The following is a 20751-nucleotide window of genomic DNA, read 5'->3' as shown; positions in this document are numbered from 1 at the left end:
ATTTAAAAGATGAAAATTTTGAATAAAATGGGACCTACTCTCACCTAAAGGCGTGACAAGCTACTGTGGTAGTTGTTAGTTAATTGGAATTTTGGATTAGGATTGGCACGAACATTTTGAGGAAATTATAATAATATAATCATTCTATTTTTGGCTATTTTTAGGTTGGTCATTTTTTATTTGTTACCCAAAAAAAAGATTATTTTTGTTTTGTTGGATAGGTTTTGGTGTATTTCTATTTACGTACAATTTGATAATCACACCCAACAAACTTAAAAATGTCAATTTTGCCATTATTAATCTAAATTTCTAATTTAAAGACATCATTCGTTGCCTTAAAGGTACTATGAATTTGGGTTTAATCTATTCCTACTCATTCTTGAGTGGAGCCACCACCCCCTCAATCCTTGATTCAATTCTTTCCTTGTTGGTTATGCTAGCACATGTTATTTATTTGACTCGCACAAAGCATGTTCTTAAATGAGTTATGTCAATACACTCGGAGACATTGCAATAACTCGGAGGCCAACCAAAGAGACCTTAGTTGCTACTTCTTCAAACCATTCTGAGATGCTTACCCTTCATGAAGCTACGTGAATACTTCTGCTAAGAGCCAATTTTTAGCATATTTGAAACACTTGTGAACTTTTTTTTCGTCGTCGATGTCTCTACAATGATTTATGAAGACAATGACGCTCGTATCCACCCTATCAAGAAATGATATATCAAATGATATAACATCAAGCACATTGCACCAAAGTTTTCCATTTCGCATCAGCAGTAAGAGCATCAGAGAATTGAAGTCAAGTAGATCCTTTCCCAGGACAACCCTCATGATTTCTTTACAAAGTCACTGCTGAAATCCACCTTTCATAAATTTGTTCAAGGAATTGGTATGTGTAAATTGTCTGAGTTACAATGTTTATAGTTCATATTTGGAGAGTTTTTTTCAATTTCAATGAGAGTATCCTGAAATATACTTATTTAGCCTTAATGTATTATTTTTCCCTACAATCAGGATTATTTTGTCTCATTGAGATTTCGTTGCTTCGCGAGGTTTTGACAAGGCACCCAACCCGAGTTGGTCATACCTTTGTGTGCGTCCTACTTGTGTTCTAAAGGTGTTTTGAGTGTTGACATATTGCATTAACTCACTTTCTCTTTAGACTATGAGTTTTGTCTCACCTTAGATTTTACCATAGCTAGGTTTTGTGATACTTACTTCCTATATGCATTTCCTATTGCGACTTGCGTTTACTCATTATGCCAACTAGACGATATGATTTCATCAACTATTTCTCCATCATCCATGAAGTCCTGATATGCCAACTACTTGAGTATTTACACACTCAAAGTGTCACATCTCAGTCCGCATAATAGGATATTGTCCACTTTAGGCCACGCCCTCATAGTTTTGTCCTTGGGCTTCCACCCAAAACGTGTTTCACTATAGGGAGGTGAGCATGTACATATAAAGCACATCACCTCCTCTTCCCCCCTCCCCTGGGACAATGTGGGATCTTACAATCCACCCCCTTAGGGGCCCAACGTTCTCGTCGGCACACTTTCAGCAGGGAAGTGGCTCTGATACCAAATTGTCACATCCCAGTCTACATAGTAAGATATTGTCCTCTTTGGGCCACACCCTCACGGTTTTGTTCTTGGGCTTCCACCCAAAACGCGTCTCACTATAGGAAGATGAGCATGTGTATATAAGGCACATCACCTCCTCTCCCCCGAGCGATATAGGATCTAACACAAGGGGGAGTGTTGCAATTTTAATTTAATTAGGAGTGTAATTCGTACGGCAAGAAAGTCTGTTATGTTTACTATAAATAAATACACAAAGTGGTGAGAAAGATCATCACATAAATTCTCCAATTCTCTTTTCTCTCTTTCTCCCTGTGCCACACCCTCTCTCTCTTTTTCTCACTAAAATACGCCTAATAACAATGTTTTGTTTATTTGTCAAATCTTAAATACTTGAGTTTAATGTGTAGAATACCGTTATTGTAGCAAACAACATGTAGAGTATCACAATCACTAGAATCATGATAGTGATATTTCTCTTCACCCTCTATAATCAAAATGTTTTAAGTTCGACTTTTATGAATGTAATTTTGATACAAAAATTTTACTAGCCCACCTCCCATACCCACTATCAATATGTTATATAAAAGAACTCTTAGAATATCGCATGTTTACAGAAAAGGGAAATTTTGTTTGCTAGTAAAATTATAGAAGCATCTATTTGGTTTCTCGGTTAATTTCCTTATATATTTATTTAAATTTAGTATAGAACTCGACATCTACAAAAGTTTCGCTTACAAATAAACAAAACTACAACTAGACCCTATCCTAAGTGACAATGTTGAATCATTTTTAAAGAAAATGAACTTTGGTTAGCACGGTGCAGTAAAATATTGTGAAAGGTTAAGTAATAAACAAATATGAGAACCTTGTACACATGTAATTAGGTGAAAGACTTAAAATCGAAGTATCATAGAATGGCATTTTCTTTCGAAATATACAAGTATACTCTCAATTTTCTCTTTGGTTAAATCATTATTAACTGGATGACCACACTTCACATTGTACTTGTCAAATGATGAACTAAACTTCCTTGATATGGTCTCCAACAATATTAAGCTTAAAAAAGCATTACATGCATGTTTTCTTAGCATATGTATAGAATAGAATGGCGTATCTGGAAATAACTTTGAGCACGACATATCGTTTTAAGTGTAAGTGCCCTTTAATGAATAAGATTAACATTTTTGGGTAGAACCCTTAATTTTTCGAGTGGTCCAAAATATCACAAAAAAATTTAGAATAACAATATAAAACTCATTGTTTGGCTAATTTCTTTCCTGTAAGTTCTTACTAAGAATGCTTAGTAACTCATTTCTAAAGTAACCGAAGATTTTTTTTTTTAAATTTAAGTAATATCAAGAAAAGGTGAAATTCTTTTTTGGAGCGAAAGTAACTGAACAAAGTTTAGATTTATGTAGTGCTAAAAACAAGTTGAAACTTCTTATTCTAATGCACAAATCAAAATGGCACGTATTTTTTTTTTCAAAATAATTTAATTTATTTTTATTCTGATTATTGGTGTTAATGTTTTCTATTCCTGACTTGATTGATAAAGTTGTCTTATTTTGCAAAAAGAAAAACTAATGAAAATGGTTTGAAAACTTTGAGTTTTAACGATAAAATAAAAAATAAAGTGAATAGTATCAGGTTTGATTTTTTAGTGTAAAAATGTAATTTTTCGTTAAAGTGACTAGTGCCGCGAGCTTTTTGTTAAAACTCCTAAAATTAAAACATGAAAACGTTCAAAATAGCTAATAAAGTGGAATATATTATCCACATAAAGGGTACATGAATAATTTGACCTTACCAAGTCACACATCAATGAATTCATATTTTAAAAGCAGGAGATTTAATCATAACGGTAACGTGGCTGGCGCTAATTTGGGCAGAAAGGAAACTGATAAAAGTCAAATAAATAAACAAGTCGCAAGATAATAATGTGGCCCAGCAAACTCCACCATAACCCTATTTCTCCTCATGGGTCAGGGCATTTTGGAACTTAATGCTCGTTGCTTTCCCATTTTTATTGTCAAATCCTTTCAATGCAATGCATCAATCTAAAGTTATGACCCCATTTGCTGCCATTTGGTTGAATTGAGATTCATGCATGCATAACCTAGCACATATGTTTGGAGTCCCTTTTGAAATGTAATTATTTTTCTTTTGGTTTATATAATTTCTTGTAGGAGTCTTGTTTTAGCAACTAAGAATTCATGGTCACGAGTCATTGAATTTGATTTCTAAGATTTAATCATCAAAGAAGGAGAATAATGACTGCTTGTTAATATTTGAACCTAAACTATTCGTTTTAAATTCAACAATGAGTGAATATGTATTCTTTAGTTACTAGATGACGTGTATGTTCTTCACTTTAATTTATGTTTATTGGGAAAACAAAAATATGGAAGAAACTTAAAACTTGTTTTGTGGGAGCTTTCTCCTTAATTCAATAGTAAAGTTAGTTTCTAAACTATTAAGAAGTTTTCTCCTTCATTCCCTCAAATGCTGAAATAACAAGTTTAATAACAATAATTATTGTCATTAGAAGGTCTTAAATTTATTTTCACTTGTAAGTAGAATATCTTAAATTTGAATATCATGAATGGCAAGTTCCAAATGTGAAGTTAGAAATAATGTCCATGGGGGCACAACTAAGCAATAACGTTCATGGAATTTCAGAAAGAGCGCGCCCAATGCTATTTTTTTTTTCAATTTTAAGTGAGATATTTTGTCGAGCACTTAGCCAACTCATACCCATTGTGTGCTTAGTGTATATCTCTACCCTTTTTGTCATTTTCCCTTCGATCGGGTTGAAATCCCTGACAAGGTTTTTATCAAGGCCCACTTATGCACTTTATCCTCCTTTTGTACATTTCCCTCTCAATCAATGAATATCGTATTTGCTTAAAAAAAAAAAGATAAATTATATATGAATAGGATTGGGAGGTAAAAAATATTAGACGTATGGGAGGAGAGAATTCTTCTTCGTGAGTTGTCAAATCAACTCAACAACTAAACAATTTTGTGTTATATCCACCTCCTTGTGGTTTTGGATGAGGAGTGAGTGATAGAGTTTGTCACATCCCGGCCCGGGGCGGATCACTTCCCGGGCCCACTCCACCACCGTAGCATGATATTGTCCGCTTTGGGCTTACCATTCCCTCACGGTTTTGTTTTTGGGAACTCACGAGCAACTTCTCAGTGGGTCACCCATCATGGGATTGCTTTAGCCCCCTTCTCGCTTAACTTCGGAGTTCATACGGAACCCGAAGCTAGTGAGCTCCCAAAAGGCCTCGTGCTAGGTAGAGATAGGAATATACATATAAGGATCACTCCCCTGGGCAATGTGGGATGTCACAATCCACCCCCCTTAGGGTCCCGACGTCCTCGTCGGCACACCACAACCAGGGTTAGGCTCTGATACCAAATTGTCACATCCCGGCCGGGACGGGACCACTTCCTGAGCCCGCTCCACCATCGTAGCACGATATTGTCTGCTTTGGGCTTACCATTCCCTCATGGTTTTATTTTTGGGAACTCATGAGCAACTTCCCAGTGGGCCACCCATCATGGGATTGCTCAAGCCTCTTTCTCGCTTAACTTCGGAGTTCCTACGGAACCCGAAGCCAGTGAGTTCCCAAAAGGGCTCGTGCTAGGTAGAGATGGGAATATACATATAGGTACTATTTGGTACGTGGGACGGGACGGAACAGAGTGGGACAAGGCGTTCCGTCCCACGTTTGGTGCACCTAAAATGGGTGGAACGAGCTGTTCCACGAGACGAGTTTTGGGTGAATTTTCGTTCCACCTCACCCCCTGGAACGACTCGTTCCACATCCGTGGAACACAAAATTATAACCTCTTCGTCTCCTTCTTCTTCCTCCTTGTTTCCATCCGAGGGCATCTTTGCTCCCGCTCCGTTCTGTTCCGTCCTGTCCCATCCCGTCCCGTCCCATCCTATTCCGTCCCGTCCCGTCTGCATACCAAACGATACCATAAGGATCACTCCCTTGGGCGATGTGAGATGTCACAGAGTTGGTGGTGGTGATGAGTTGATTATTATTCATCGTAGTCTGATTCAATATTGTATCAAATGACGGAAGGCAGCTGCAATTTAAGCGAGGCCTTGGTTCCTGCTCAGACCATAATTTTTTCTAGTCAAAAAACTTGGGGGGAGGGGTGTGTGCCCCCTCTGGCCCTTAATTCACCACCTCTTAGTGAAAATATATTGTTACATAAAAATATAAAAAACACCCCTTTGACTGTAACATCCTACATCGCCCAGGGAGTGGATCCTGTAAACCTTATTTCCTATCTCTACGTGGCATGATGCCTTTTGGGAGCTTACTGGATTTGGGTTCCATAAGAACTCCGAAGTGAGCAATCCCATGATTGATGACCCAATGGAAAGTTCTCGTGTGAGTTCCCAGAAACAAAACCATGAGGGCGTGGTCGAGGCCCAAAGTGGACAATATCGTGCTACGGTGGAGTCGAGCCTGGGATGTGGTGGGACCCCGGGCCGGGATGTGACAATTTGATGTTAAAGCCAATCCCTGGGCGGATGTGTGCCGACGAAGACGTTAGACCCCTAAGGGGGGTGGATTGTAACATCCCACATCGCCCAGGGAAGTGGATCCTGTAAACCTTATATGTATATTTCCATCTCTACCTAGCACGAGGCATTTTGGGAGCTCACTGGCTTCGGGTTCCATCGGAATTCCGAAGTTAAGCGAGTAGTGCGTGAGAGCAATCCTATGATGGGTGACCCACTAGGAACTAACAAAACCGTGAGGGCGTGGTTGGGGCCCAAAGCGGACAATATCGTGCTACGGTGGATTCGAACCCAGAATGTGGTGGGGGCCTGGACCGGGATGTGACATTGACCCTTAATTCACCACCTCTTAGTGAAAATATATTGTTACATAAAAATACAAAAAGCAATACAACGTGTACTATTAATTAAAATAACTATATTTATCAACTTGAATAATGAGTATATAAGAAAATGTTCAGCATGTTATTCATTGTCCATATAACTTTACGTCTGCTTAAGTAACAGTAATCTGTAATATGATAATTTTATAGTGAGAAATATTATAAACCTTCTCACTTCTGATTGGTTCTAGTTTTTAAATCTCAATTTAGTGCCATTCTTAATAACATTTTAATGATTTTTCGAATTCTAAAATATGAAAAGTAATAGTATTATTGTTTACCTATTAGCTAGTTATTTGGTGTTAACTTGTTTAATTATTGTTTGAACTAGTACATGCTTGCCACAATCATAAGGAGTGGTTTCGGCAAAAAGCCAATCGACTATATATGGAAGACTAAAGACTGTCATTAATCTCTTCAGGCGAGGGGCTCGATGAATAAATCGTTATCATATGTACCTTTACGTTATATTTGGATGAAACAATTTAAAAATTACAAAAATTAAAATGATAGAATTTTATATTTTAGAATTTATGAATTTTCTTGCTTGGTTAACCTAAAAAAACAATAGAATTGAATACAGAAATTGTTATTTTTAAACTCTCAATCATAGAAATTGAGAAATGACATCTATTTACATAGAATTTAAACTTGGGAATTAGAGGTCCCAAATTCCAAGTTTTCTTTCACATAGAAATTCTAAATTTCTATGTTTATGAATCCAAACAAGGGAATTGATGCATATCAATTTATAAATTTTGACTTTTACCCAAATTCCAAGTTTATTTCCCTCATCCAAACATAGTGTTATCATGTAGAAGATTACATATAAATTTAAAAGAGTAATATTCTTTTAACAAACAGTTTGATCATATGTCACTTAGTACTACAATCTAGTAATTTTTTTTACTTGTAAGTGAGAAGTCTTAGGTTCCTTTCTAGCTAAAGACGAATTTAAACCACATTATTGTCATCCCTTAGTGTAGATAATATCATGTGTTCAAAAAAAAAAAAAAAAACAGTTCGATCACTTTATCATTTAATTTAAGATCATGTCACGTCTGCCACTCAGTTCTACAGTCTGGTGGTATTTCTCTTCACTCGGAAGTAAGAGGTTTTAAGTTCGAATCTCGTAAATGACGAATTCGATACCAAATTAAGTTATTTATTGTGTGACTTAGTCAAACTCTCCGTCCTCTTAATATAAAATTATCGACCTACTCAAAAATAAGAAAGAAAAAAAAAATAGCTCATGTCGCGTCCACGTTCAAATAAGAATCAACTGTGACGGTTTTTGCGCACATCAGACCTTATGATATGATAAATCAGTGTTTTGGTCTTTTGCTTCTGCTTTTCTGACATAGGATTATAAAATTCAAGAATTCATCTCCACATGTAATGGAGGGTATTAGGTTCTGCTAACAAGTTCAATACTAAATTATTCCTGGTAAATTGTAAGGGTTAATCTAGCTCCCTTCTCTAATATCGTTGTAAATAAAATCAAATATAAATTTCTTATTTAAAATTTATCATCATCAGTAGTAGGGTCTATAGTATTCTTCTTCAGTTACAAATGTGAGTTCATAAATTCGTTTCATAAATAATAGGTTCGATACACATTATTATGGCAGTTTCATCATGTGACTTAGATCAAATCCCTCCAACTTTTTTATGAAAAATATATTTGTATGCAAAATAAAACTAAAAAACTTTTTTTCACAAACAATTTGGCATTGTACCACATGCATATATACATACATACATAGATACATATATATATACATACATACATACATACATATATATATATATATATATATATCTGGCAAATGGCATCTCTAAATTTTCTCTGCAAAACTGAAAGAAGAGAGGAAAAGAGAAATTTTTTTGCTAATTCGATGAACTGGTAGTGGTAGTTCCAAAATCTAGAAATTCTTATTGGTTGGTTAGCATCATAGCATGAACCTCATCTGGGTTGAGATTGGGCTATGATGTATGTATATGTAAAGTGCCTAGTTTGGCCTCTAAAATAACAACAAAGTCATTCAATTAATTAAAGAAATCCCAAACCCTAATGAACGTGTCAGTTACTTAATTTCGATGATTGTGTTTCCCAAAGGCAATATACCAAAAAGTTTGTCTGGAATATGATAATTAACTTACCTAACGATGTGGGGTGTAAACTGGCACAGGGTTTAAAAATAAAATGAAATACCAAGAAGACTCTATTAAAAGTGAGATTTTCTTCACAAATTCTCTGTTACCTTATGTTTTTTACACAATATTTTATAATATTGACACGAGAAATGCTCAAAAATAAAATTTCAATTCTAATTTTACAGGAGGAATGCTAAGGGACTCCCTACCACCTAACAATTTAACGTCAATTCTCCTATCAATATTACAAAATATCGTTCTAAAATTATGAAGTGACAAAAAGTCCCCTGTCAGAGAGTCTCCTTCACATTACTCTTCCTCTTTTAGTGGCAAACCAATAATTAGGGCATGCACCATGTCTAAATATTTTGCTTTTTATAATAATCGAATGCCCTTTTATGCATGTCAATTGCACCTAATAGCACTATCGTTTGACAACCAGAAAAAATTGCACCTAAAAGTTTGAAAGGGGTTGAAAGTTGGTATTGGTAATAATTCAGTCTATAAAAGTCTATGGTCGCTATTTGGAATTAAAAAAAAGTTTAAGGTCATCATTTGCTAAGTAAGGTTTCCAGCCAAGGGATTTTAGTGAACCACTCAGTGCTACACACTCGTTTTCTCATTTAGCATGTACATATTTATCTTTGTTATATAATTCTCGTTTTATTTGCTCAATCTAAACTCCAAGAAAAAGTGTACAGAATTTTATTTTATTTTTTTGTAAAAATCACCTCTCTTTTCCTAAAACATATATTTACCATAAAAATAAAAATTTAGTAGTAATACTATCAACCCAACTTTTTCATTAAGTTTAGTTGAGTAAGCTACAGTTACCACATATTTACACAATTTCTCTAATAGAGGTAGGATCCACCAACACATGTGTGCCTTGTACAATCTCTCTAATAGAGGTAAGACCCACCGACACATGTGCGTCACGTCTCTATCAGAGATAATACAAATAATTGTACAAATATGCAGTAAGAGTGCATTTTTGAGTTTATTTACTAAATGACGTGTTTGTATACATTTTAGAGTCTTATTTTGAAAATAAATCAAGTCTAAAATGAGTACTCCACATATGAATAAATACCATACTCACACATCACTTGTGTAACAAAATTTGGTGTGTTTTGGATAATTTTTTTTTTTTTTTTTGAACAATCGATATTGTCTACACTAAGGGATCGCCTAAGCCTCACAAAATGCTAAAAATAATGTGATTCAAATTCACATTTAGCGAGAGTCGAATCTAAAACTTTTCATCTACAAATGAAGAATAATATCACTAAATCGTAATACATAATTTTAAATTAGAAAAAATAGATGGGAAAAATATAGGGATTGCTTTTGCACGAGAAAGCATGTGTGAATGTCATTGGCTACCCCACCCTACCTTCTTTATGTTGTCATGACCATGTGCTATAGGATAGTAACGGAAATCCCTTTAATCATTATCGGTGAAGGTAAAGTTCTGACAACAACTGAGATATCTGGTGGGATGGAATGTTGTCAATTTTTGGTCTTTAAATGGTTGCCAACTCTCCATACTTCAATACTTCTCAGCCGCTTCTGTTCCTCTGTTATCTTGCTTGAGTTGTTTCTAAGGCAAAGGACAATGCTAGTACAAATTTAACAGTTTATTACAGATTGGGAGCTCGTTTGAAAGTATTTTTAAAATGATTGGTAGGATTTTTTAATAAAATATTTTTGGATCTAAAAACATTTAAAGTGTTTCCTGCACGAAGTATCACTTAAGTGCTTTTCCAAAATTTACTTGCATTTTTACCAACGATTTGTCTGAAAAATATTTTCACCAATAACGTTTTCAATCATTTTAAAAACACTTCCAAACGAATATCAAATTTATAAATAAATTAGAAAGCCCTAATAACGCAACGGTACGACAGAGGATCGAAAAATGTCAACTCCGAGAGCAAGAGTCCATAATTAAATGTTCTTGAATTGCAAGGTTTACTAGACTATATTGCAGGGGCCAAAAGTGAGATTTGGCCGTATAAAATTATTTAAGAACATCAAACTTTTCTAAAATCTCCATCAATCCAATGTTAATTATTTAGACGGGAATGTCCACTGCATTTATTGCAAACTAATGAGTCTTTTAGATCTTATTGTTCCTTTCAAATTCATATAAATTGACACGTTAAATCAAAATTAATTGCGAGTACGACAACCTAAAAAGTCAAAAACGTCAATTCATCAATTTATCTGAATCAGTCAAAAACGTCAATTCATCAATTTATCTGAATCAAAGTCTAATTATATGAGGGAAAAAGAAAAGAAGGGCATGGGGGAGTCTAATTATATGATTGTAGAATAGGTTGATACCATTATATGGTCCGCTTAAAGTGGGCAACAACTGGCTGGTTGCTCTTTGCTACTTAGTTGGTTCATTGTTCTGTTCTTGTTGGCCCTCTTGGGCTTCTTGTTTGGTACAATGTGAACCCAATCGATCTTTGTGTAACAAGTCCTGGCCCATTTAAAATTACAAAATATAAAGTGCCAAAGACCAAAAACTAAAAACCGAAAACCAAACTTGTAAAGCTGGGTACTTCATCGAAGTCAATAATGTGCAGCCATATGTGGTGGGGTGAGCATGGATTGAATACTGATCTGATCTATAAGATTGTTTGGGACAGCATGCCCCGAGGTGATAACATGTTATCATGTTGCATTATGTCGTTTGTGTTAGGCAGTATTATTTCAAGGCACCGTGAATCGCACATTCATTTGCTCCTTCAGTACATCTTTGTTTATTTCTAGTCTTTCGATTGAACACAATCAAAACAACATTTGAAGGAAAAATATATATATACAAGAGTGTGCAAAAGCAAAAAAAAAAAAAAAAAAAAAAAAAAAAATTATGTGAGGTGTTGTAGTTATATTTAGAATACAAATGTAATTGTGTAAATCCTAGTAGATATGAGAATATATCTTATATTCCTATTGGGTGTAGATTACCTATTAAATGTTGTAATCCTAAAGGGAAAGGTTTTTACCTATCCTACTAGTATAAATAAAGGCACAATGGAGCGAATCAAACACACCTCACAATTAAATCACTATTTCTTCTCTCTAACCATAGACGGCCCCCCTCTCTCTCTCTCTAAACCCTAGATCGTTCAATCAAATAGGCCTACAACATGAGGAAAATTTTTTCTATATATTTCAACTAGTGGCTTTAACTTGACACTTACTTATTTGCAACGGGGCGTAAGTAATTAGCTCTTTATTGAATCTTTCGAAATTGTTTGTTAATCAAATATGGATATCAACTAACTCATGATCTACATATATTTTTCTTCCTATTTCCGGACCTCTTTCCCCTATCACAAACAAACTCGAATACGTTACAAATTACAATCAATGCTTGACACAACAATGAAAACTTTTCGAAGGATCATCATCTGGATTATGAGGCTCAAAATGAAAATGATCGACTGATTTTAAGCAAAGGTGCAACTAAAGCCAGAGTTTGGAAAACTCGACCTGATTTTGGCTTTGAGATTATTGTTGGATTTTTGCTAATAACATTAGCAACCAAGTGTGCCAAGTGGCAAGAATATATAAAGGAGTATGGTGAGGGGTGATTAATACTGGAAGACAATCCTCATCGGATCTACTTTGTAGGGATCCTGTGAATCCCCACATCCTAGCCGTTCATCGTAAATTGTGCGGCTAGTTTTCGTCAAGTACTATTTGTGTTTAATTTTAAATAAAAAAAAGTCAAATGATTTTTGACCGTACAATGTACGATGAATGACTACGATGTTAGGATTCCTAGGATCCCAACAATTTAGATCTGGATGGGATCCAAATCCATTAATACCGGTCCAACCAACTTAGGGGCACGATCAGTGGAACACATTGTATTTCGGACTAGTTAGGGTTTAATTATTAGAGTGGATAGGTTGAGCTTTTTGTCCACTATTTAGTGTAGATTATCTTAATTAGATCAGGATTGTATTGTGTTGATGCACAAAATCAGCGAGGACTTTGGTACAACAGAAAGTGTCAAGTTTGTAACCTTTGCTCCGGTCACTAGTGAGGATAAGTATGTAAAGGGATAGAGACATGGAAGGAAACACAAGATGTACGTGGTTCACCCAGATTGGCTACGTCCACAGAGTAGATGAGTTCTCATTAATAGTGAAAGGTTTACACAAATACATAGGTTCAAGCTCCTCAGAAGTGAGTTCTAATGAGTATTATTGTACAAATGACATTAGGGAGTATTGTGGGAGAATGATCTCCTTTTATAGAAGAAAGTTTCTAGTTTTATTCTGACATTGACACGTGTCGTGATGTGGTTAGCCTCTGATGTTGACATATGTCGCGCTGTGATTGGCCTCTAACGTTGACATGTCTCGCATTGTGCTTGGCCTCCTGGTTGGAGGGAAACTTTTGTGGGTCATTGACGGTATAATGTTGACCGGTGCTCAGTAGTTTCGGGATTGATCAAGTATGGTACAAACAGTGCTTCCCTAAGTTCTTGAGTGAAGGAAGCTCATCTATTAGAGACTTGCAAGATCCAAGCCACTGAGTAATCACGAAACTTCTAAGTACCAAAGTGTGGTATCATTTTTACTTGCCTTATTTGTCCCATAGGTAGAAGTGGTATCTTTTCTGGAAGTACTTGTCCTCCATCCAGGAGTAGTATCTTTAGCTGATGTTGACGCATAAGGTAATGTATCATTTTTACTTGAAGCTTACTTGTAGTTTCAAGCTTGGTCAAGTGCGATACAAACCATATAGTAGGAGTCCCCTAAGTCTCTGAGCGAGGACATCTACCGAAAGAGGTGACAAACAAGGTAAGCAATCAGGGAAAAGAGGTCCAAGCAATCAATTTCAGATCGAAAGTTTGATTTCGGATTATGGCTGATTGTTCTCCTTCTCCTTGTCGTGTGAGTAGCAACAAGAACAAAGAAAATGATAGGGATAAGAGATGATATAAGATACTTTTGCTTTTGAATAACGAATGAATCGACACGTGCATTGCTGTACTTGTTGACTTTCCACATACTTATTCTTGAACTAGGCTGGAGGGTGTTCTGGTTTCCTCCAAATGAGCGAGCCGACTCAAGAATTTAAGGGTCAAAACAAGTCCGTCAAATCTAGAGTACGTTCGACCCTGATGATATGAGATATCTTTGCGTTTGACGAAGTAGTGGATATGGCACAGCAAAGCTTTGTTCTTCGATGACGGTGCTAGCGAAAGGCTGTTAAAGCTTTCCGAGCTTTTCGATTAAAGTAACGATGCTGAGCTTTATCATTGATCCTTCTGCTTCAATTTTTTGCATAGCAGAAGTGGTGCGCAACCCTTGCATTTGCATTTGCAATCATCCATGCTTGGCAGCTTTAGTGTAAAGGCCATCATTATATCAATTGTTTTGAGGTATTCGTCGAAAGGAGTTGAGATCTGACAATAGTTGAGGATAAGTACTTGAGAGCAATGCTAGGTAAGCAACCAGGCAATCAGTTCCATATCGGAGGTTTAATTTTAGGTTCCTACTTATTGCTTTCTTTCTCCTTGTCTTGCAAGCAGGTAAAAGCAATGGCAAAGGAAAAGACAGGGAAAATGCATGATATGAGATACCCTTGTTTTTGACCCTGATGATATGAGATACTCTTGCTCTGGTGTGACTTATTTGCAGAGGTATTATCGCCGGGGGAGGGGGTAGGGTGAGGGAGAAAGTTGAGTATTTTGAAAGGCTTCGTTAAGAGTGCCATCTCAGATGTGAGGAAGGGTTCAGGCGTTTTTGCAGGTCTGTCTGGCCATGGAGGATGGAGGTTGACATATATAGGGATTTCCCCAACAGCAAGTAGTAATGCTGTTCTTTTACCCTTTTCGATCATAACGATGTAGTGGGAGCTGCAAGGTTCACGCGTTTTAACTTTGTCAGGGATCTTTGGCAAAATGGTCCGTGGTATCCGAACAGCTGATGTTGCGTGTGAAGATTGTTGACAAATTTTATCCAGGGAAATCTGGCTCTTGAAATTCAGATAGTGGTGCTTCTTTCATTTTTGAACAAACAGATCTGTTGAAGATCTGGCTCTCGAGATTCGGAGAGCGATGCATCTTTGATTTTTGAACAAGTAAATATGTTGAACATCTGACTTTCAAAATTTGAAAAACGGTGCCTCCTCGATTTTTGAACAAGCAAATATGTTGCCCTTTCTTTTATAGGGGCACCAATTATGTTTAAGAAGTACGTTCAGAAAGTTACTGCTTGTAGAAATTTCCCCTATTTTTGTACTTTTGAGATTTATTGGATCTCATTTTTCCTTCATGATTTCTGAAAATGGCTTGCCTATCTGACCGTCGTTTTGACTTGAATGCTGTAGAAGATGCAAACATGTCTCCTCAAGACAACATATGGCGCCTATCCTTCTTATCCCCTACTGGTCCTCTTATCGTTACGGACTCTGTGATGAAGAATGACATGACCGCTATGGTGGTGGCCTTGAATCTTCTCACTCCCAAAGATAACAGGATACTTTCTAAACGGTATGATAAGTTAGCTGTTCAGGATTCTCTGGCTCTCAGTGTTTATTGTGCGGGTTCTGTATTCAATATGGGCTAACACCTACTTGCTCGAACCCATGAGGTTGAATCATTGACGGCTGAGGTGGCAAATCTCAGACAAGAGATCAGGGGGCTTAAGCACGAAAATAGACAGTTACACATGCTTGCACATAACTACTCCACTAGTATGAAGAGAAAGCTTTACTGGCTGCAGGAATCCGAGAGTCGGATTTTAAGTGATCATCAAAGGTTTGTGGGTTTGTTCCAAAGGCACTTATTGCCTTCGTCATTTGGAGCTTTACCAAGTACTGAAGTTCTAAATGATCAACCTCTGGTGCCTCCTCTTTCTAGGGTTCTGCCCAGTACTGAGGCTCCAAATGATCACCCTCTAGTGCTTCCTCTTTCTGAGGTTCTGCTAAGTACTGAGGCTTCTCTTGAGCAACCTTTGTGAAGACTTTCTCCTGTTTGTTTGTTTTGATTCATGTGTATGTACATATCTGTAATTTCTCGGGAATATCAATAAATAAGTTTTACTTCATTCAGCGTATTGTGTTAAATACACTAGGGCATACTTCACTGAGTTTTTTGAATTTTTTTCTTTTGTTGAAGCTTGTATGTTGAAACTTTGTGGGTGAAGCCTTTTGGTTGAAACAATGTTCTCCTAATTTCCCGAGTGAGGAAAACTTCTCGGTTGGGGACTTGAAAAATCCAAGTCACTAAATAGTCGTGAAATTTTTAAGTACTGAGGTGTAGTAGCATATAGTAAGAGTCCCCCAAGTCTTTGGTCGAGGAGAGTTGCGGAAGGAGGTGTCTTGCTAGTAGCCAAGTTTCCAAAGTAACAAAACTTCATCTTTTTATTTTCTAAGTGGTAGCCCAAACCACCCCCCCCTTTTTTTTTCCGTATGTTTTTTTTTTAGTTTTTTTAATTTTTTATGAAGGTTGTTAGGCCCAAAGAAGAGGAGGCCCGTGCTTCCTTTCTTTTTTGACCCATTTCCCTTTGTCGCATTTGATAGGCCCAATGGCCTTTTAAATTTGACCTTGTGTCTTTTTTTTTATTTGCTAGGTCAGGCCAGCTCCTTTTTATGTGAGGCCCAAGACTGACCCAATACCAGCCTTTGCCATGCCCTAGCCAGCACCCCCATTGCTTTTTTATTTATTTATTATTTTTTCTTCTTTGCTTTGCAGTGGAAGGAGCAGAGGGTGTAACCGTGGGTGGCTGCTTTGATTTTCAAGACAACAGCTGTGATTTGTAGCTGGATTGAAGGTTGCCAAGGAGCTGGCTAATTTGTGGGTTTGCAAGCTTATAGTTTATTGGTTCTGCCGTGACTGTGCAAGAATTTGTTGCTTGGAAGCTTGCCCTTGTTGCTGTTGAGGTTCAAGAGTTTAGGGGAGTTTCTAGTTTTTGTAGCACCTTCACCATTGGTGAATTCCTTGTACTTTTGTCCACCATTAAACTTGGAACTTTGACTTGTTGTTTAACCTATTATAATATGTTTGAAATCATATATATATATATATATATATATATATATTTGTTCACCATTAAACTTGGAATCTTGACTTGTTGTTTAACCTATTATAATATGTTTGAAATCATATACATATACATATACATATACATACACATACATATATATATATATAAAATAATAGATGTAGGTGTGATATCATGTTTTCTGGTAGTGGTATGTGATATCACATACATTGCAATAATAATAATATTAAATAATGAGCTATCATGTTAATAGGACATGTATGTCTGTTTATGATAGGGACCTTGTGTATGTAAAGCAAAAAATGTTTATGTTTACCCGTGTGTTTTGTACAGATTCAAGAGAATCTTCGGTTTTGTGAATTTTTTGCAGCAAAGTTTTGTGTTTGGTTATATAGATTGAATAGTTGAAGCTATTTTTAGGACACATGAACTTGATTTTGCTTCACACTATCTTGATCAAGAGTGTGAAGCTTTTACATGTCTTACTAGTGAAGCTTTGTAGGTGAAGTTTTGTGGTTGAAGCTTTGTGGTTGAAGCTTTGTAGGTGAAGCTTTTTAAGCTTTGTAGTTAAAGCTTGTAGGTGAAGTTTTGGGGTTGAAGTTTTGTAGGTGAAGCTTTGTGGTTGAAGCTTTTTGTTGGTCGCCATAAATTGGTTTTGCTTCACACAATCTTGATCAAGAGTGTGTGTGAAGCTTGTGACATTTGTAGTTGCCCTCAATTTGTTGAACCTTTGTTGGGCATCATAAATTGGTTTTGCTTCACACTATCTTGATCAAAAGTCTGTGAGGCTTTTGACATTTGTAGTTGCCTTCATTTGTTTAAGCTGCAGGGTTTCCCTTTTTATTTTTTTTTATTTTTTGGACTCAAGGCTTTACATGTGGGGCTTTCTCATGGTTTGAATTTGAGTTTCTTTGGCCATGTTGAACTCTATAAGAAGGATAAGTTTCCAATCTTTATATTGCCTTCATTTGCTCCTTTTGTAGTGATTTTTTGAAGATAAAATGCTTTCTTGTTGAGAGGGATTCCGGTAGTGTTTGGCACCATCTTCAGGTTAGTAGTCTTCTCCACTAGATCAAATGCTTTAATTTTTGTTGAATTGTTTGAGTATTCATGCATTTGGCTAAGAACATGATGAACTGGTTGAGCTTTGTCTCATGCCCTAGGAACTTCTTAAGTTTCGGTCCTTCACGTAGTGATAGAGTTTGTTTTTGTTTGTTGTAGATGTCAGAGCCTAAAGGTCCTAGTGACGAGGGCTCCCCTAGCTCTAGCTCTAAGTTTGAGCCTACAATGTCAAAGTCTTCAGGGCATTTCTTAGAGTCTTGTACAAAAGAAACGTTGGATGATCTTCAAAATCATCAAGCCTTAGTCAATATTGGTTCTTCCTCCTTCATGTCAGTGGGTGAAGGGTTTGCTCTTGACGCCATACCCATATTTTGCTCTGAGTTCACATCGGACCATTTAGATAAAAACTTGTTAGATAGTGAAAAACAGCTTGAGGTCCTAAGGCAATCATGTAATATACCCCGTAGTATAGGAATGGGCTTGGTGCATTATGAAGAATTACTCACTGAACCACCCAAGGGTCACGTTATGTTCTGCACCCAGATACTAGTGACCTTAGGGGTGAAGCTACCCTTGCACCCATGGTTGCAACATATGTTATCTCTCATTGGATAACCGTTTGGGCAACTTAATCCTGGTTTCTGGATACCTTGATCGGGATTTATATTATATGGATGGAGTGTGGATTAGGTGAGCCTTCCTTTCATCAGTGGCACTACTGTTATAAGATGTGTCCGGTGAAGTCATGCATTGGTTATGCCGAGTGTGCGTGTTGAAGCAATAGGGAGCGTATTGTCTTTGGTAAGAAAAAGGCGTAGTGTATTTGGAAAAACCGTTAGTGTTTTCTTTATAAGGATTGGGAGCTTGCTAGGGGTGTCACACCTGAGCGACGTATTCCTACTCATTTCTAGACCATAGATTGTAATGTATCCATTGTTCGATGGTTTGCTATACTTGCTTCTAACATTTTTCTTCATGCAGTGACACGAAGCACCATCAAACTGTCCGAACGAGAGTTGGCCAATGTAGAGAAGGTTTTGAGGGTGCCAAAAGAGAATAGACACTTAGGCAAGCTACGACCTTTGTTTCACAAGTACGGATTCCAGCCCCTAGTTTCCAAGTGCCAGAGACAAACGAGTAAGTCGTATCCTTCATTTGACCCTTTTTTATTTTTATTTTTTTTAATATAAAGTTGTATTCCTAACTTTGATTTTCCTTGTTCAGTGGAGAAGGTGAGCAAGAAAGGGGGGACTAGCACCAAGAAAGGGAAAACACCCATGTTAGTTCCCGTATACGATATTCTGTTTCATAAGGGAGCTCACAAGCACCAGGTGAAACCAGTCCATAGACTTAAGTCGCAAGATGAGGTCCTTAAGATTGTTGCCTCAAAGAAGGCTGAAGCTAAGGCCATCGAATGTGCTGCTGCCATTGTTGCAGGGGAGGAAAAGCTGTTGTTCCCTTATCTTTCTACTATCGATCCCATCTTTCCTCCAATCATAGAGTTCACCGGCTAGGAAAGTGACCCTATCTCCAGCAACAAGAAGAAGTACAAGGAAGAAGTTGGCAGTATTCCTAGGAATGACTTGCCATGTAGCCAAATAGTTTTAGGTATGTCAATAATTACTTGGCAGGGCGCCAATCCACTGTTGACGAGCTCGGGGAGCCGCTAGCTGAAAATGAATCAAATCGTGACCGGATGATGAGGCTATCTTCTTATGTAAGTGTTACTTTGTCATTTCCTTACTTTCTCCTCATTTTTTTGTTAATGATGATCATCTTATCATGTAGGTCATGATTGAGTACGATGACAGACTACGAGAGGTCGAGCGGTACAAGGCGAAATTTAAAGAGAACAAACGGTTTATGGATGACGCCAAGAATAAGAGCAAAGCTTTGATTGAGGTTGTCCAACTCAAGGATCAAACCTTTGAGGGGTTGACGAGACAAAATGGTGAGAACTTAAGGCTCAAGAAAGAGTTAGAGGTGACTATCCTCGAGGCATCTAAGGTCAAATGGGAGTTGGATAGTGCCTTGGTAGAGGTTTCTAAGCTGAAAGCGAGTATCCCAACTGAGAGGGAAACTGTTGTGTAAGAGTTATTAAGTTCCCAGGCATTTCGCTATAACGTTAGACCTCACTGCACTCGGGAGGTTCAGCTGGAAAAAAAAAAAAATAGATGGCCATCCTTGAGTGCTATGACGATGGAAACATCATTGATAAGTACAATGATGAGATGGAGAAGTATCGACAAAAGGGTGAAAACTTCGTCTTCCCACTCAATCCTAGTAGTGAAGAGGAGTCTGAGAATGAGGCCAGTGTTGATGAGCAGACTCAGCAGGGTGAGGATGATCCTGGAGATGCTGAGGATAATGGTGATGGCGATGGCGGTGAGACACAGAGTGATATTGTCAGGGGTTCCACTTCAAATGAGGATGACTTGTACTGCCTTCATTTTCTGCATGCACTAGTTAGTTGTTTGCATGGCATGTATTAAGTTATGAGTCTGAGGGCTTTTTGTTTATGCACGTTTATGACATTGCATCGTCTATTTTGATGTTAATTGACAAGTATTTGCACTATCATTTATGAATGCTTGACTATGTTTGAATAGATCTATTGTTTGGATATAAGCCATGACTTGGGTTTGATTAAACAAATACACAGTAAAGCTGTTCGTTTATTTGTATAGTCTTGTTGACATATACTTAGACTTTTATTTCATGTTGGAAGCATTCATGTTAAATCTTTAAACCCGAGTGTTTCATTACTAGGAATGTAAAAGAGTTAGGACCGAGTTGTCTAAATCATCTCTTTATTAAATTCAAGCCAAATGGCCTTCATTACATAGGATGCCGAACGACTATAGCTCAACACTTGTACAATGTGAGTTTACTTGTTATAGTACTTCAAGTGATCAACGTTCCATGGATAGCCAATGGTCTTATCATCAGAGCTTTTAAGCTT

This window comes from the organism of the source record quoted next, unplaced genomic scaffold (assembly GCF_019419815.1).
Source record: "Pyrus x bretschneideri cultivar Hongxiangsu unplaced genomic scaffold, Pyrus_bretschneideri_v1 Contig23, whole genome shotgun sequence".
NCBI lineage: Eukaryota > Viridiplantae > Streptophyta > Magnoliopsida > Rosales > Rosaceae > Pyrus > Pyrus x bretschneideri.
Note: the sequence above shows the minus strand (reverse complement) of the source record.